The sequence below is a fragment of the Aythya marila genome, assembly GCF_965140915.1.
Source record: "Aythya marila genome assembly, chromosome: 1".
Classification (NCBI taxonomy): domain Eukaryota; kingdom Metazoa; phylum Chordata; class Aves; order Anseriformes; family Anatidae; genus Aythya; species Aythya marila.
In genome coordinates, this window is record NC_139042.1 from 196049700 (window position 1) to 196067365 (window position 17666).

Genomic DNA, 17666 nt, shown 5'->3' on the forward strand with positions numbered 1-17666 from the left:
TATTCAACTTGGCATCTTTAGTTGTGTCCTTAGTACTCTTCATGAGTCATACATAAAGTATTTGGACAGCATATGTATGCTCTTTGATTGAACAGATTTTTAAAATGTGATTATTCACATTTGTATGAGCAACCCCCCTTTCCAAACATCAGCATGTACAAAAATCAGAGCCATCTGAGTACCCACAGGAAAGGAACTGCAATGATAGGAAAGGGAGAAATTACACTTCATCTCACATTTTATAAGTTCATTTACCTGCACCTCCTAATTTATGAAACTCACACCTATCTAAATAGTTCAGAGAAAGCACAATCCCCGTTTTAATAACACTGATAAAAGAAGGATATTTTTCTGTGCTGATTGTAATAGGAATAGATTCCATTTTATAAAAAATAATGATTTGATAGTCTTCTTCTATCAGGGTGCTGGCCTTTCAATCTGTCCTTGTAGTTTTTAGCATTACTCACTCATGTGACTAAGGGATAAACCCAAATTGCAGGCCTTTCTCCTAGGAAAATGCAGCACGTATAAGCTCTCTGATACATTTTTTTTTCATCCTTTCACATTTATAGGGCAAGCCCTGAGAAATACTTAAGGTAATATGCATTATGAATTACACAGTGATGCTGACCTATTTTTAAATACGGTCTTTTTTTTTTTTTAATAGACAAATCCTTTGATATTTTTTTCCCTTTTTTTCCTTTTCTTTTTTTTTTTTTTCTTTTTTTTTTTTTCTTTTCCATGTAAAGTTTGCATCCAGGCCAAGGATACAGCAGCAGCCTGTGATTCAAGCTTATGAGTTATGTTGCCAGGTTCTGCCTTGTTAAACTAACTCACACTGCATCATCTGCTTGACCTCATTTACCTCGTATGAAACCAGTGCCTGAGGCAAGAGGTTTAGTTTTTAAGTAGTTGTTTTGGCTTCACATGTTTAAAGCTATTGAACAAATAAGTCTCTGTAAAAGGGCTTGTGTCCCTGCAGCTATTGTTTGGTACACAGCAACAGAAAGCATTATATTGTGCTGTAAGAGTAAGCAGACAGACTTTGACAAAAACATGAAGAGAAAACAGATCTGTTATGCTAGGTACAAACATTCATTACTTAACCTTTGGTTTCATTGCTTATAAAGAAAAAAAAAAAAAGTTTTCAAGCAGCAAACACGGAGGAATGGCAGACATGATGGTTTCCTGAAGGCTCTGAGTCTAAAAGTAGACATGGGCTTTGAGCTCCCTGATGTGCAGAAGTTATTATGGGACTTGCAAATTCTTTGAAGAACTATACTGAAGGCATTTGGTATGACAGTGATTTGGCTGTGATTATATGGACAAGATGCCTACCAGCGTGGCTGGTTAAAGTGTGGCTGTGCAAATGGATAGGTGGATGAAGAGCACTCAAATACAGGTGTAACTGCATTGGAAATAGCATACTTCAAAATACCACCTTGGGTATCTGCAGCAACTTGAAGACTAAAGGCTTCTAGCTCCATCAGCAGGACATCATTGGTCCAGGGAGATGGGTATGTGTATAAAAGACAGATACAGAGAAGATGGTGTCCACACATACAGCTTATTTACATGAAAACACACATGTTTCTGGCTCCATGTTATACCAGTACTATTCCTAAAGTCAGGGAATACTGGATTAGGTCTAATCCTCCCTTCCAGAACTGCAAATGAGATGTTTATACAATCATACAAATGTCTTTATTTCTGTCATCTTTTGCCATTGTCACACCACACCCCTCAGCCCCTCCAGCACCTTCCTCCTACAGATTTTGATTTGACTTCTGAGATTCTGGGCCTTCCTGTGTACATGACACACAGGACATCTTCACTATAAAAAATGAAACATTAAATCACATGTCCTGCAATGTGAGTTACAGGAACTATCTAGGTCTAAAAAGATACTGAAATAGTTTTGTTCAATTTAAGGGACAAATCCAGTACCATAAATCAGTGTGACTATCTCTAGCAGATCCAATTTATACACAGCATTGCCTTTTGTTCTAAAATCAAAACAAAATGATGTGGTGTTTTGGGAAAGGTCCTTGAGAGCATAGGAAAAATCTTACATGCTTGAAGTACTGATACATCTGAATTATTACTGTCCTCATTCATGCTTTCAGGTTATTGCTGTTGCTATTTCTGGTGCTAGGTTCTAATGGCTAAACACTTTTTTTTTTTTTTTTTTGTGGTTTAAATCTTACAGATATTCACTCTTTCCCTGCAACCAATAAGTGTGAGAAATACTAACTTAAGGCTTTTATATTCTTATTCACTCTGCACATAATTTGATTTTAGCAGAGAGATTTTGAACTAACAGTTCAAGCTGAAGAAACACTCCAATAACAAAATACACCTTGGCCACCTCCGTTCCTGTGAAATGGCTACAGGCATAACCTGAAGTTTCCTTCACTAAACACAAAGGAAAGGAAACAGCAGGCCCTGTCACTGAGGGGCTGATGCATAGTTTCAGTGTCCTGGCAGAACTACAGTGATGGAGTTCACAGAAGTGTACCTAATGTGAATTTAGAGGATATCTAATTATTAGATATATGCAACTTGGGGAAGAAGCCTGGTTCTGGCTTCAGAGGAGTGACTTTTGCCACAGCCAACACCCACAAAGCATTTGCCATCCCACACTCCATCTACACAAAAATCAGAGGGGTATCTTCTCCTCTGCCTTTAGCTATTAGGTCATTAGTTAGCATATGTTGAAGTTGATCAGAGGGCTGGAGCACCTCTCCTACAAAGAAAGGCTGAGAGAGCTGGGGATGTTCAGTCTGGAGAAGAGAAAGCTCCAGGGAGACGTCACTGCATCTTTTCAATACTTGAAAGGAGATTTATAGAAAAGATGGAGAGGAACTTTTTGCTCAGGCAGATAATGATAGCTCAAGGGGGAATGGTTTTGAACTAAAAGAGGAAAGATTTAGATTAGAGGTTAGGAGGAATTTCTTTGCTGAGAGGGTGGTGAAGCACTGGACCAGGTTGCCCAGAGAAGCTGTGGATGCCCCATCCCTGGAGGCATCCAAGGCCAGGTTGGATGGGGCTTTGGGCAACCTGGTCTGGTGGGAGGTGTCCCTGCCCATGGCAGGGAGTTGAAACTGGGTGGTCTTTAATGTCCCTTCAAACCCCAAAAACTATTATTCTTTGATTCTGTGTTTTAATTGCCTGCCTCCACATAATCCAAAATTGCTGTGAACTCATGCTAAGGTTTGCTTTTTATGGCTGTTTTTATTCACTGAGGAAAGGTGAATTCTCTCCTGTGAAAGGTGAGGGTAGAAGCCACTGAACCAATGCCCACATAACAGGAGCAAGGTCGTGTTGGCAGGTGCAGATGCTTGCTGCACATACCATGACCCCTCAGGAAAGTACATGTGAACCACATCCATCCCAGCCAGTCCAAGACAGGTCCCTCCTCACCTTGGTGCCTCTCTGAGCTCCTTGGTCCTCCTCATGCCAGGATAAATCAGGGATCTCAGCAGCTCCTGGGGTGCCTAGATGCTGGTCTCTGAAATAAATCTGTCCTGCACACCAGATGAGCTGTGGGAACATCCAGATGACTGGGATGGGCTAAATGAAAAGGTGCAGAAATCCCATTAGTCAACTTTGGACTTCTTTAGTTAAGTCCAATCCTTCAACCTCTCAAATGTTCTAGCATAAAATATTGGCTATAAACTCCAGCAGGCTGAGGCAACCCTTCAGGCCACCCTAACCTACTGCAGACTAATTCACAGATCTGAGGATAAGAAAGAACCACATGACCTCAAATCTATCTCAGTCTTTCCATACCCTGTTTTCATAAAAAACAGTGTGTGATTCATGGGATATTGCCTACATGTTTTCTTCTGTGGAAACACATTCTGCAGACCCTTATGGGAGTAGTTTCCTCCTAAGACTGGCTTCCACGGCAGGGAATTTTCTGTTTTACAAACTCACCCTGTATCTGTGGTTTCCTAACACTCATCCAGTGTGTGAGCAAGTTTTACAAGCTAAAACACGAGCTCTCCATGAGACAGCATCCACTTTTACACAATAGAACAATGAAGAAATGGGTGTGCATTTATTACTGCATTGATGATCCACCTTCAAGTTTCTTCCATATTAAGTTCAGTACAACACTGGATCTTTTAATGAAGCTCCACTTTATATCGTTTTGCATATCTTCTAACCATTATTTCTGTTTAAGGAAAGAAGAAAGTGATGAGACTATCTGTATAGGAACATTTAGGAAAATGTCTCTGGAGATGTCATTACTGCTTTGAGCTTAAAAACAACCAGAATGGGAACCAGAATGTTTCATGTACTTACAGGTATTTTATCATAGTTCCATTCTATGGGTCTCAGAGTTTCCAAAATTTCTACTTTGAGGGATCACCAACTGCAAACTTATTAGTGAGATAATAAATTGCATTTCAAGAGTGTTTCCAGATGCTGAAAAACTTTTTATCCTGCATATATATATATATTAGTTGTACTTTTCCATTTTTTGCTATATTTTTGACCCAAAGATGAATATTTTAACAAATTTAAGATGATAGGACATAGTTAATAATCACAGAATCACAGAATCACAGAATTTCTAGGTTGGAAGAGACCTCAAGATCATCGAGTCCAACCTCTGACCTAACGCTAGCAGTCCCCACTAAACCATATCCCTAAGCTCTACACCTAAATGTCTTTTGAAGACTTCCAGGGATGGTGACTCCACCACTTCCCTGAGCAGCCTGTTCCAATGCCTCACAACCCTTTCAGTGAAGAAGTTCTTCCTAACATCTAACCTAAAACTCCCCTGGCTCAACTTAAGCCCATTCCCCCTCGTCCTGTCACCAGGCACGTGGGAGAACAGGCCAACCCCCACCTCGCTACAGCCTCCCTTGAGGTACCCATAGAGAGCGATAAGGTCGCCCCTGAGCCTCCTCTTCTCCAGGCTGAACAAGCCCAGCTCCCTCAGCCGCTCCTCATAGGACTTGTTCTCCAGGCCCCTCACCAGCTTCGTCGCCCTTCTCTGGACCCGCTCAAGTACCTCCATGTCCTTCTTGTAGCGAGGGGCCCAAAACTGAACACAGTACTCAAGGTGCGGCCTCACCAGAGCCGAGTACAGGGGGACAATCACCTCCCTAGCCCTGCTGGTCACACTGTTCCTGATACAAGCCAGGATGCCGTTGGCCTTCTTGGCCACCTGAGCACACTGCTGGCTCATATTCAGCCGACTATCCACCATCACTCCCAGGTCCTTCTCTGCCTGGCAGCTCTCCAACCACTCCTCTCCCAGCCTGTAGCTCTGCTTGGGGTTATTGCGCCCCAGGTGCAGGACCCGGCACTTGGCCTTGTTGAACTTCATGCAGTTGACCTCAGCCCATCGGTGCAGCCTATCCAGATCCTCCTGCAGAGCTTTCCTACCCTCAAGCAGATCGACACACGCACCTAACTTGGTGTCATCTGCAAACTTACTGAGGGTGCACTCGATGCCCTCGTCCAGATCATCGATGAAGATATTAAAGAGGACCGGCCCCAGCACCGAGCCCTGGCGGACGCCACTAGTGACTGGCCTCCAACTGGACTTGGCTCCATTCACCACGACTCTTTGGGCCTGGCTATCCAGCCAGTTTCTAACCCAATGAAGCGTGCGCCAGTCCAAGCCAAGAGTAGTCAGTTTCTTGAGGAGAATGCTGTAATAATGTAGTAAGTTATACTGAGATGAGGTTAAGGATAATAAGATAGCAATAATGAGAAGCTATTATTTATTTATTCCAATAGTGCAAAAGTATAAATCAAATCTTATTTGGAAATATTAATTAATGATTCTATTACTGCTGCTAATACTGAGCCTAAAAAGAGATGGAATAATATGTCAACACAGTATACAGGAAGTGACTCAATTCGAAGTATAAAATATTTACCTCTCTAGGGTGTGAGCTGGCACTGTAGGTTAGAAATAAAACACGATAGTTTAGAAAACACATGAAAGTTTAGAGACTGATAATTTTAATGTTGGTAATTTCACAGAGATCTTTGTCATTTTCCACAGTGTCCATTTTCATTATGCTTTCAGATGATTTCATCCAGAGTGTAAACACAAATATGAAGGTGGGCGTGACTCAGTGTGAGTGGGCTTCCATCTTCTACAGAAAGACACTTCCCAAGCAGGCCAACATATCAGCAAGATCTTACAGCTCTGATTTTGTTATTTTCTTTAAGTAAACGGCAGCTACTGACCACTTCAGTACTAAGAAAACACAGCTGTGCCACTCCAGGCAAGAAGGCAAAACACAACAATCTTGATGGCAGAACAAGATCTTCACTTGTGGAGCAAGTTACTACAGTTACTTTGACCTCTTCTGTATAACACACTGAGAACAAAAACTGATATATCATGACTCAGAGAAAGATGGTTTCTTTCACTGCATTGCATGAAAGCAGACAGAATGCAGGGAGCAGCTTCAGCTCTAACACTGTCCCAACCTGTGGTTGTTTTAGATGAAATGTGGTTGCTATCAGATGAAATGAGGGCAGGGCTGAGAAGAAGAAGGTAGAGGAGAGGTTTATTTTACTCATAGTCTGTGACATAGCCATAAAATTGCTGGGGCTTTTCAAATCCCTGACAAAGTCAGTGGAAAGATTCCCTTCTGTGGGCATTGTCTTGGTCTTTGAGGATGAAGAACCCCTCAAGACGGGATCCACTGAGACGGGTTATGCACTTCAATAATTTCAAAGGCACATACTGTCATATTCAAATTTAATGAGTTCAGATTCTTAAAGATTAGGGTGATCTCAGTATTTTTTCAAGCTATTTTTTTTCAAGGTTAAGTCTATCCTGTAAAAATTTATGTATAACATATGCTTCATGAACACACCTGGCCTCTTTTGAGCCACTTCAGGATCTGACTTGCAATGCATTAGCAACAAGAATTTTTATAGAAATAGATGTGGTAAATGTGTCTGTGCTGAAGCCTGAAGTTATACATTTACATGCACCAGTGAAGGGTGAAATGTCACTGACATCAACAGTGAGACTTTCAGTTTTCTTGGGACTCAGGATTTACTTAATTAGTGCCTGGGACTGATGCTGAGCCTATTGCAATGTACCTGCACAAATATGGATGGTTATACATACAAAAAATCTGATTTTTCACTCGGCTTTTCAGTCTTACTTGCAAATTATGTTGCACTGCATAGTGGCTGAGAAAGTTAGCCAAATTTGAGTTGTTACTGTTTGCAACTCATGGTTTTGTTACTGGGGCAACCCAGAACCTTTGCTGTGAAAATGTTGCTTTCAGAATTTGAGATAATGGCAGTGTTACATAGATTTATTAAATCATTTTTAATGATAAAACTGGCATTAATGAGTATGCTTTGAGAAAGAACTGGAATACTTTGTTAGTTGTAAATGCCTAGACTAACTATGGTAGCAGATTAGCAGTGGACTCACAAAATTTAAGTAAAGATATTGTCCCAGCATTTTGCAATAAGTAAGATTAACTTTCAGAGAGAAAATCTGCTTTAGCAATGTGCTGGACCATGATTTCAAATCCAGATTTATGCCTTGAAATTTATTGCTTCTAAAAGACAATGTGGACATTAAAAGAGCCTTCAGACTCCCACACATACAAAGACCTGCCCAGACCTCTCATGATCCTCTCTGCTTTATAAAGCTTTCTTCACCAGGTTGTTTGGTCTGATACCAATTTCTATTACACCATGATAGGAATGAAATCTCAGCTCTCAGCTTCTCTCTAATGTGCTGTGGCTGGGCTGTGTGACAGAACAGGAGCTTCAGAGTGTCAGACCCAGAGCCCTAACCTGCTCATACCTGTGAAGCCAGACAGACCCCCTGCTGTCCTATTTCAGGCATTGTCAGAGGTCTGCAAAATGCTATGTGCCTGCAGCCAGACACAGCAGAAGCACACGTGGGCCTGCCAGCTTCTTACTTTACTCACAAAGTCATTTCTCAGGACATCCTCCAGTGCAGCTCTCTGTCCATCACTGCTGTTACCCTAGCTACAGTGTATCTTCTGCCACAGTAGTTTTTCATCTCCTGCTTGAGGACTGAAGCATTCAGTACAGAGGAAAGAATGGACCGAGGGCTTCCACATTATTATTTTTTTCCACACACTTTCTTCAAAACATTCACACAATAAAGATGGCTCAAATTCCAGTCCTTTCCTCAGTCGCTGGTTCAAACTGAGCCCACGTAAGTCATAGATATTTGATGGAAAAGAAGAAAATAATGAGCCATCTCAAATTATTATGAAGTGGAATGCGATTAGTGTCCCCTTACTCTAGTTGTCTTCAGTATAACTGCTTCCATCTGAGCTAGTCCTCTGGAGCTCCCATTAAAATGAAAGGAGAAAAATAGGCACCTTTATAATGAGTCACTGACCTATTTCATCCTTAGTAGGGTGTTTCAAAAGCGCCTTTTTCTCTCCATCAGCCAAACAGTTTAAGTGACTGGCTCTATGCTGGGGATGCCTGAATTTAATGAGATGAATCCCACTGCTTCTGACATCTTTCTTGACACATAATGAAAGAGCACCCTGATGGAGCGGAGACCCTGTTTGTCTCCCACTCTGCCATGAAGCATCATGAGGGGGTAGTGGAAGGAAATGATCACTGCCAACGTTATTTATGGCATGGAGTGACATACATGCGTTACTTGGAAAACAGCAGTGGGATTTTCATCTGAGTAAGGATGGGTAAGGAAAGGGGAAAGTCAGACCATTTTGGATAAACAAAGGATTTTTATCCCCATCAACATCAGCCTGACATCTTTCACCTTCCCCTGTGTTTGCTTGAAAGACATACATGCAGAGAAGTCCAAAAGCATGGAAAATTTAAAAAGCTGCATGGAAAAAATAAATAAATAAAAAAAAATCTGACAGATTTGAAAATCTGTCAGAAACAAGGTTTCTTGAGCTAAGATACCTATTGCTCCCTATTTTTACCTGTAGCTGATGCTGTGCTCTGAAGTACCATCGTGCTTTGTTCCTCCCCATGTTTCCTCTCATACATGCTACTTATTCACCACCTTACCCAGCTTATGACTGTAAGAACTGCATGCAAAAAAAAAAAAAAAAAGGTTTCCTTGAGTTTTTGTTATGCATCTCACATGCTGGATCCCAGCTGCATGTGAATCATTGCCTCCAGGCTGGGCACAACCCATCCATGACTTTTTGTGGGAGGCTTTGCAATTTGTTTTGGGAGCCAGATAGGAGAGACCCCACCACCTCTTTGTAGGCAGAGATTTTCCTTTTTTTTTAATCACTTGATAAAAAGCAATTTTAGGTTTTATTTTGCATACTGTAAAAAGTGCTTAGAGACTACAGGGTCCTGTTCCATTACCTAATTAATATTTAATAATTAGTGCTAAGTGGAGCAGTCTGAGATTAGGAAAGAATCCCTTTCACAGCTTGCTTGCTGGGACAATCCCCTGACACTGGTAATCTTGATTCACAGCAGGGTCTGACTGCAGGCTTCCATGGCAAAGGGGAATACTCTTAGCATGCTGAAATCAGTATGTTTAAATAAAATTACTGTTTTGAGTGACCTTTTTTTTTTTTTTCAAAGGTTTTCTACCATCTCCATATCTTGGTTCCATTGAATGGGTCGTTGGGGCTCGAGTGTATATTTCATGCAGTGGAGAACATCTCCTGTGTTTCCAATGAGGAATTCAAAAAGAAGGTGAAATAACAGCTTGAAAAAGATGACGTTTTGCAATGACCTTTCCCTTTAGTGTCCTGAGAATTGCAACCAAAGCCTAATGTGACTGAGAAATCCATGACTGGTTGATTGACCGATAGCCCGAAGATAGCTTTTTCCAGAGTTAATTCTACCAGACAGATTCTTCAGGGAGTCCTTAAACACTGTGAATGTTCCCGGGAGATGAATTGGATGGATGCATCTTCAAATGTTAAATAGCATTTAACATGATCTAGTTTAAATTTGTTCTCTGTCTTGTAATTGCTATAATTGCCTCCAGACAGTAAATTGGATGCCATTTGAATACTAGTGTACTGCATCTATTTTATGCAGATAACAGTGCTTATAGGGGGCAGATAGTATGGAAGTCTGTGTATTGAACACCCACATGCCAACACTAGAAGCACAGAACTTGCTTAAATACAAGCTGTGACAGTAAATTAGTGACAGTGGGGTTATTGTTCTGTTTCATGTGTAGGATTTTTTGGCCTGCTACCAAAGGAAGAATAAATATTCAGGGAGAAGAAGCTGAAAAAGGAGGTGGTTGTATTTTGTCATTCCTGACTTCCTCAGCATGTAAAAGCAGAAGAGGAGCATCCTCCAGCCACCCCTAGTAACTTCTGATTCTCTTCTGGCAACACTTCTCAGTTGGAGTAATAGCGGAAAGCAAGAGTCTCACTACAGCAGATATGAGGAGGTTCATACATTCAAAACCAAGATGTGCTCCCTAGTGGAGAGAGGTAGATGACCCAAACCATTAAGAGTGAAATCTAACTGCAATTATGTCTGATTTTCCTGAGTACAGGAAAATACTAACAAGGTAAATAGTTATTTCTGAGTAGTTCTGTGTGTAGACCAGCCATAGATAGACATTCATGATAAAATAGCTGGAATATCTGAATCTCAGAGCTAGTCCCCCAGTTAGAGAAGTTATTTGGCTCTGGTCCTTCAGCTTCCCTGATGCATCAGAGGGATGTAAAACCTCCCCAGACTGAGCTGGTCTTGTGCAATCCTTAAGGAAGAGGCAAAACAAGCTTACCCAAATCAGAAGAGCAAAGATGACGTGGCCTTGGAAGGTCACTGGTGACTGAAAATCCAGCCTGTAAAAGTAATATGAATGTTTTGGTTGACTCCAGTGGTATTTGGATTAGGCTTTAAGTGGAAGAGAGTTGCTGGCTTTGTTGTGTCTTAAGGACATATGAGTGCTAATCCTAGTCTTTTGTTCAGAGGATTCAAGGGACTAAATAGGGACTTATAATATAGGATTAAAAGATCTGCAGAAATTATTCTCATACCTATACATGTAAGCTTAAAAAGGATGTTGTAACTTCAGGTAAATCCCCACTTACATTTTTCCTAAGTCTCAACATAACCTGTGGAGGATAACAGAGCTGGAAAATTTTACCATTAGGGTTCTCAAACAAATTGGCATCTTCTCACGTCTCCAGCAGTCCCCTGGGGTGACTGCCTGAAGTGAGCTCCACTGGCTATTGATTTTTTTTTTTTTCAGTGTCTCTTTAATGCATGAAATCTTTTCTTTGGTGCACATAGACTTAGTGGCCTGGAAAGTAGAGAAGCTGAGGACACAGAGAGCCTAAAACAGGCACCAAAATTAACCACTAAGCATTTTAAAATGTCTTCTCACAACCGTGGTAGCAACAGAGGATGGCCAACAGTGAATTCAGTCCTGATATAAGCATTTAATTTCCATGTGCTCTCACTGAAAAAAGTTTTGTTCCTCTGCAGATGCCCAAAGGGAGACCAGGTTCACTTTATGCACCCATTTCACTAGTGGTATAGTGACCCAATGTGAGATGGTAGGTGTGATAACCAGTCAGTGTACATCTGAAAGCAGGTGTGTAATAGGGAGAAATGGCTTTTAAAAAAACTGTGCCTGTACCTGTTGTCTTTTGTGTAGCTGCCTGGGAGACAAAGCTATTTGAGAGGGCCTGGATCTCCACTTGCCCTCTCTGAGCATAGTGCTGTAACACAGAGGCTGAGGTTCAAACACTGTTTTCAGCAGTCTCTGTCACAAGAAGCTAACAGGGGTCAAAACGCTAAATACTGAGTTGAAGGGAAATTTGTGTGGAGTTCATGTACCTATCTTGTACTAAACTTGCATGTATCCAAATTGGAATCATAATAGGGGTGTCTAGGGAACAGATGTCTTCCACAAACCAGTTCCTGTGCAATGTGGGATAAGCAGGGGAGCATCTAATAAGCTCAGTTGCCTACAGCAAAAAATGATTGTCATGCAACCTGGAGTTGAGATCTATCACATGTCATATTTCTTTGCCATTCATGAATACTACATGATATAAAGACCTATTAATATCCTTAATATATATATATATTTTTTTCCTAGAAGAAACATTCCAACTGTGATCAAATAATCCCCATTCTTTCACAAATATCTATACAGAATATGTGTATCAAGAGAGTCAAGTTGATTCCCCAAATACCTGTAGGTTCCTACAGCCACTACTGTTTAGCTGTGCTTGTCATAAACAATCCATTCAATGATGCCTGAAATAGCTGTTAAAAAGAATGATATCATTTTCTGTTACGTGAATTTTAAATCTTAACTCTTTCTGACTAAGGCTAGGATCACATTAGGTGGACTATTACAAGACTGTTGCCTTGCTCAGGTGCATTTAAAAGACCATATCTGTTTGTAGCAAGAATGATAATTCTCTCTAATAGGATTTGGCAATTTATAATTGCTATGTTCTGTTTGAAGACCTTCTGTCACATTCATATAATCTCTATTAGAGATCTCCAAACAAAATGAATCATAAAAAGCAATAATTAACTGGAGGAAAGCCAGAGATCTAAAACAAAAACTACCATTAAGCATCTCCAGCAAGTCCAAAATAGTCTCCAGAGATGCCAGTGTCACAATGAAAAAGCTTTCAAAACAGTATGATGATGTATTCTACATGTAAATAGAATGATACTGCACAAAGACTTGAGATCTATATTTAGAATACTTTAAAAAATAACAACAACAACAAAACAAAAACAAACAAAAACAACAAAACAAAACAAAACAAAACAAAACAAACAAACAAACAAACAAAACCCACTAAGCTGACTACATTATCCTTGCTATCTTTTTAACAGCTGTCTCTAATTTAAGAACTAGGTCATGTAACAACTTGTTTCTCCAAAGTGGAAAGGGAACTCAAAATGCCATCTTATGCCATCTGAAAGCTCCAGCCTAGGAGGGCAACATGAAGGAAGAAGACTTCACTTGACCACCATTTGCTGTCATCTCTATGTATGTGGAAAGGTGTGAAGAACATGAAAATTCAGTACCCAATGTAGCAGCTAATTTGGGTGTGCAAGCATTAAGGTAGACTGTAAAACCTACAGTCAATCCTACCGTATTTTCTTTCGTCTGAATTCTGGGAAAGGTCGTGTGCCTCAGATAAGTACATATGCATGTTACTAGAATTAATTCTGAAAAAAAAAAAAAAAAAAATTAGATCAACCAACAGAATACTTCATAGGAAAAAACAACAGCACAGAGAAATGAGACAGAGGGTGCCATACAAGACTTTTTAAATTAAATTAATCATGCTTCATTGGTGACTTTTCCAATTAAAAATGATACAGAAAAATACATACTTCCAATATAATTGCCTGATTTTTTATTTCATCAGCAAGAAGTGTAAGCAGTAAGTTATGGCTTCCTGGTTCTTTGCCCAACATTGGCTTGCAAGCTGGTTACAGCACCCTAGATACTGCTCTTAAGTGCATCTGCTGGCCAGAGTCCCTAGTGAAAAAGTTAGAGCTGTGGGTTAGCAAAGTGCACATAACCACATTTCCTATCTGCTCTTCCTTGTGCCTTACAATGACCCTTCCATTAGTTGAGAGAAAAGGTGAGAGTGAAAATTAGCTTAACCTGTTAAATTGATATATTATTGGCTTACATGTAAGCTCTTTAGGTTAGGAGACTCTTGGTCTTTTTTATAGTATATTTTATTGATTTTGGATACATTAATGAGTTTGTAATATGAGAAGCCTGATTCTATGGGTAAGAGGGAAAGAAAGCTTTATGTGCCTTCACCTCTATTGTAAAGTAGATAACAACCATACAGTTCAGTGACAACAGTGAACTAGAGTATTCAGCTTTATCTCCTCAGTTTTGGGGGCCTGCTGTGTACCTGAGTGAAGGTTAGCAATGACACTTACTTTTACACTTTCTATCAATTCAGGCAGTCCTTCAGCTCTGAGTTTTGAAAGGCTGAGAGGCGTCTGGGTGCATGTGCTCTGCTAAAGGTCATTAGATTAGATTCAGTGTTTTTATCAACAATGTACTACAAGCAGGTTTTGTAAAGAGGTGCTTTCATGTTTTTCTTTTTCTTTTTTTTTTTTTTTCTTTCTTTCTGAAAACTTTAGCAATAGTGGATATATTGAATAAAGGGAGATGAAAAGAGAAAAAGTTTCATTTGGAGGGTGCATACTGCCTGATAGAAATCTGAATTAATTGGATACATTCTGCTCAGTAAGATTGAACCTGAAATTCTTCCCAAACTCTATATGTGCTTAGAGGAATTTAAGATACTTTTAAGCTACTGACAGAAAATATACAATGTCTGTAAGGTTTTCTTATACACACACACAAAACAAAACAAAACAAAACTTCAAACTTCAATTTCAAAAATGTCAATTTCTGTGGTAGATCTGCATGAAGATATGTAACTTCATACAGCATGACAGAGAAAAAAAATGCATATAACTTAGGGGCTGAAGGGGAAAGATGGGAGATTATGGGAAAGCTGTGAAGTGAAACATTCTGTCCTCATTGAATTAAAAATCTACAAGTCTTTGTTGACCTATAGATGTGAACATTTCTCTTGAATGCAAGTGGAAGCCCTTGCAGCAATCAAGGGCAATCCTACAGGAGATTGAGGAGAAATGCCTATTATTACCATTGTTAGGAAATGTAATGAAGCACTGCCCCTTCTCATTAAAATGGCATGCTAGCCTGAAATGTAAGCATGTTAACCATCAAGAAAGTCAGATTAGCTAGAAGGATGAATTTGTGGATGAGTCATGCTGATTAGCAGGCTTATAAACAAAGGCTCTTTTAAAGGTCTATTTTGCCTCTCTGCTACCATCAAGTTCTCATGCAGAAATAAAAGGAATGGAGTGAAAATCAAAGGAGATTTAAAAATATCTAAAATTAGTGTTTCATCTATTTCTGTGTAGCTTTCAAGATAAATTGGTTTGATAAAGTAAGTAACAAAAGCAACACAACTTTTACTTCAATCAACTACTCCAAGGGAAGAGCTACTGATTCTGCATTCACTTTCTTTGCATGTACCAATTTACCTCCTCCTCATGCTCAGCTTCATGTTTTCCCTTAGTCACTTCTTCCTAACAGTTTCTTTGATTGTACCTGCATGCAATAACAGTAACCCCCTTCAGAAAAGCAGTTGCTTCTCTTCCAAGTACAATGAGAATGTGTATGAATAATTTGCATACTGTGACCCAACCCTTCCTAATCCAAAAGAAAAAGACTTTTGGGTACATAAATGGACAACATTCCTTCTGCAACCTGACAAGCTAACCTTGATGAACTTGAAGATTTCTATCAAAGTTTGCTAGCCTCACCTGCCCTGATCACTTACTTCTTCAAAGGAATCCTACTACATCACTCTCCTCATTTGGTGGGAGGAAAAACCACAAGAAGACTGATTTGCTCGCATTCATTCCTAGCCATTGATGTACTTGTTTCTTTTTAGTAAATGAAAAGTTGATAAAATGACTGCTCATTTCTATGAGAAGTACTTAATTTTTATCTTTCAAAAAATTAGAAGGAAATATATCCTGTTTACCTGATGCATTTATTCTGGATGATAACACTGCCTTTTATACTCCAATCTCCTTTGGAAACCACAGAATTAGTAATATTGCCATGTCTAGTTCACTAATGCATTGCCATTGGAGCTGCTTTCCAATAATCACCAGAGTTTGGAGGTGATTATGTGAAACTTCTTTCATTTTTAGGAAGAATTGGATGCTTCTTCATATCTTAACACTCAAATGGGTCTGAGAGGTAACTGAGAATGAGTATCTTTCTGTCCATGGAGTGCACAATATTGCTGAGAAATACAGTGGAATGTGGAGGAATTTAGTATTATTTTCCACTAGCACCAAAAATGAAACATCTGTGATGTATATTACACTGCTCTTTGACATCTTCATTTACTTGTTTTGCTTTGGAAAGAACATTCTGAATGGCTGCCTTGTGGCTGCACTGATACCTCCTGCCACAGTGAAAGACCTTATTGTCTGAAGAGATTTACCTTTTCCAGTGAGGAATTGTGCTGAAATGGAAATGTTACAAGATATCTGCTGATCTCATCTTGTTTTGCTCCAGATGATTTTGTTTAGGCGACACAAATATTTACACTGTGACCTTTCCCCTCTCTAGTATTTGTTGATCTTTTTGATTTTAATCTTCTGTGAAGAACAAAAAGTCCCAATAAGTTTGTAGGGATATGGGAATTAAGACACAGTTCTAACTTTACTTTTGCCAATAGAAATAAAAGACAGTGAGAATCTTATTCTCATCTCTAGTGGGCCACTTTGCATCATGACTGGAACAAAATGAAATAATCTTATGGCATCTTATTCCCAAGGTGAGATAAAGAATGATAGAACAGCTCCTGCCCTGAGAGAGGAATTGAAGCACTTCAGATAGCCTTTTACTGCTTTGGTTTACCTTGTTCCTAATAGTTCATATACCACAGCTTGAAATTCTGGAAGAGACTGAAGACTATGTATTCATGAACCTTTGATAACAATTCTCACACAGATCCTATAACTGATATGTCAAAGAGCTAAAATGACATACAAGGAACTATTTAATGGAAGTAACTCTTCAATGATTAGGAGAAATTTTTAAATACATTGTGTAAAAACACATCTGGAAGGAAGATAACAGGAAGTCAAATTCATGAAAGCCTTTTTTCAATCAAAGAATATAATATAGATGAGGATTCTAAGCGAATGTTACTAGCACTATGGTCTCTGTCCCCTGTGGCAACATTCATGTCATTGCAGATATCTGAGTGAAGTGCGTATTTCATTTTTCCTTTCCTTTCATCTACAAAGGGGAAAAAAGCACTAACTAAAAAGCTCCGTTTTATCAATGTGAATTAAAGCATGCAAGCCCTTGTACTCTGAGATCCAAATGTATCAGATAACAAAGAGAATTCACCTTTGGAAATCCAATTAAAATTTAAATTGAGGTCATGTGTTATCATTTTAATATGCAAGAGTAGCATTGTTTTCAATCAGCATCTGCTATTTATTCTGTGAAGAGTTAAAACAGAACTTTCCAAGTGAAACTGGTTATAAAAGAGAGAAAGCTTTTCTGCAGTGATGTGTACCAAAAGTAATTGCCAGCAGAAACCAGTCTGGAACTTAGCTGTATATCCAGCTGTAAATCCAGCTTAGCTATATGTAGTCTTTCTTAGATTTTAGATTTTTAGATTTTTGCTACAGTAGTTTGGATGTCATAGAAAATACGAGTATGAAAAAATTCCGTTATGATGTACTTCGCAATCAAGTCAAAAGAGACAAACAACAGCACTGGATTCTGGGAAATATACTATGAAAGAAAGAAAACTCTATAACACTATTGTTTACTTTATAAAACTACGGAAAGCAAATGGCTGTGTATGAAAATATATTTTCTGTCTTCTCAGATAAAGTAATCAGTGATTAATGTATACATATTTACATGTATGCATATGAAAAAGTTTAATGTGCATATTCTTAAGTAAAAGGTCATGAAAAGCGTGATGGTCATAGCCATCTGGACAAACATGGTAGCTATTATTTGCATTAGGCTTTACTCCTACTGTGTTTTGACTTGCTGTTAGATCAACTCCACTGCCAGAAACATCGTGTCTCCTATCAGTAAGAAGGGGAATAGTATGACTTGAACA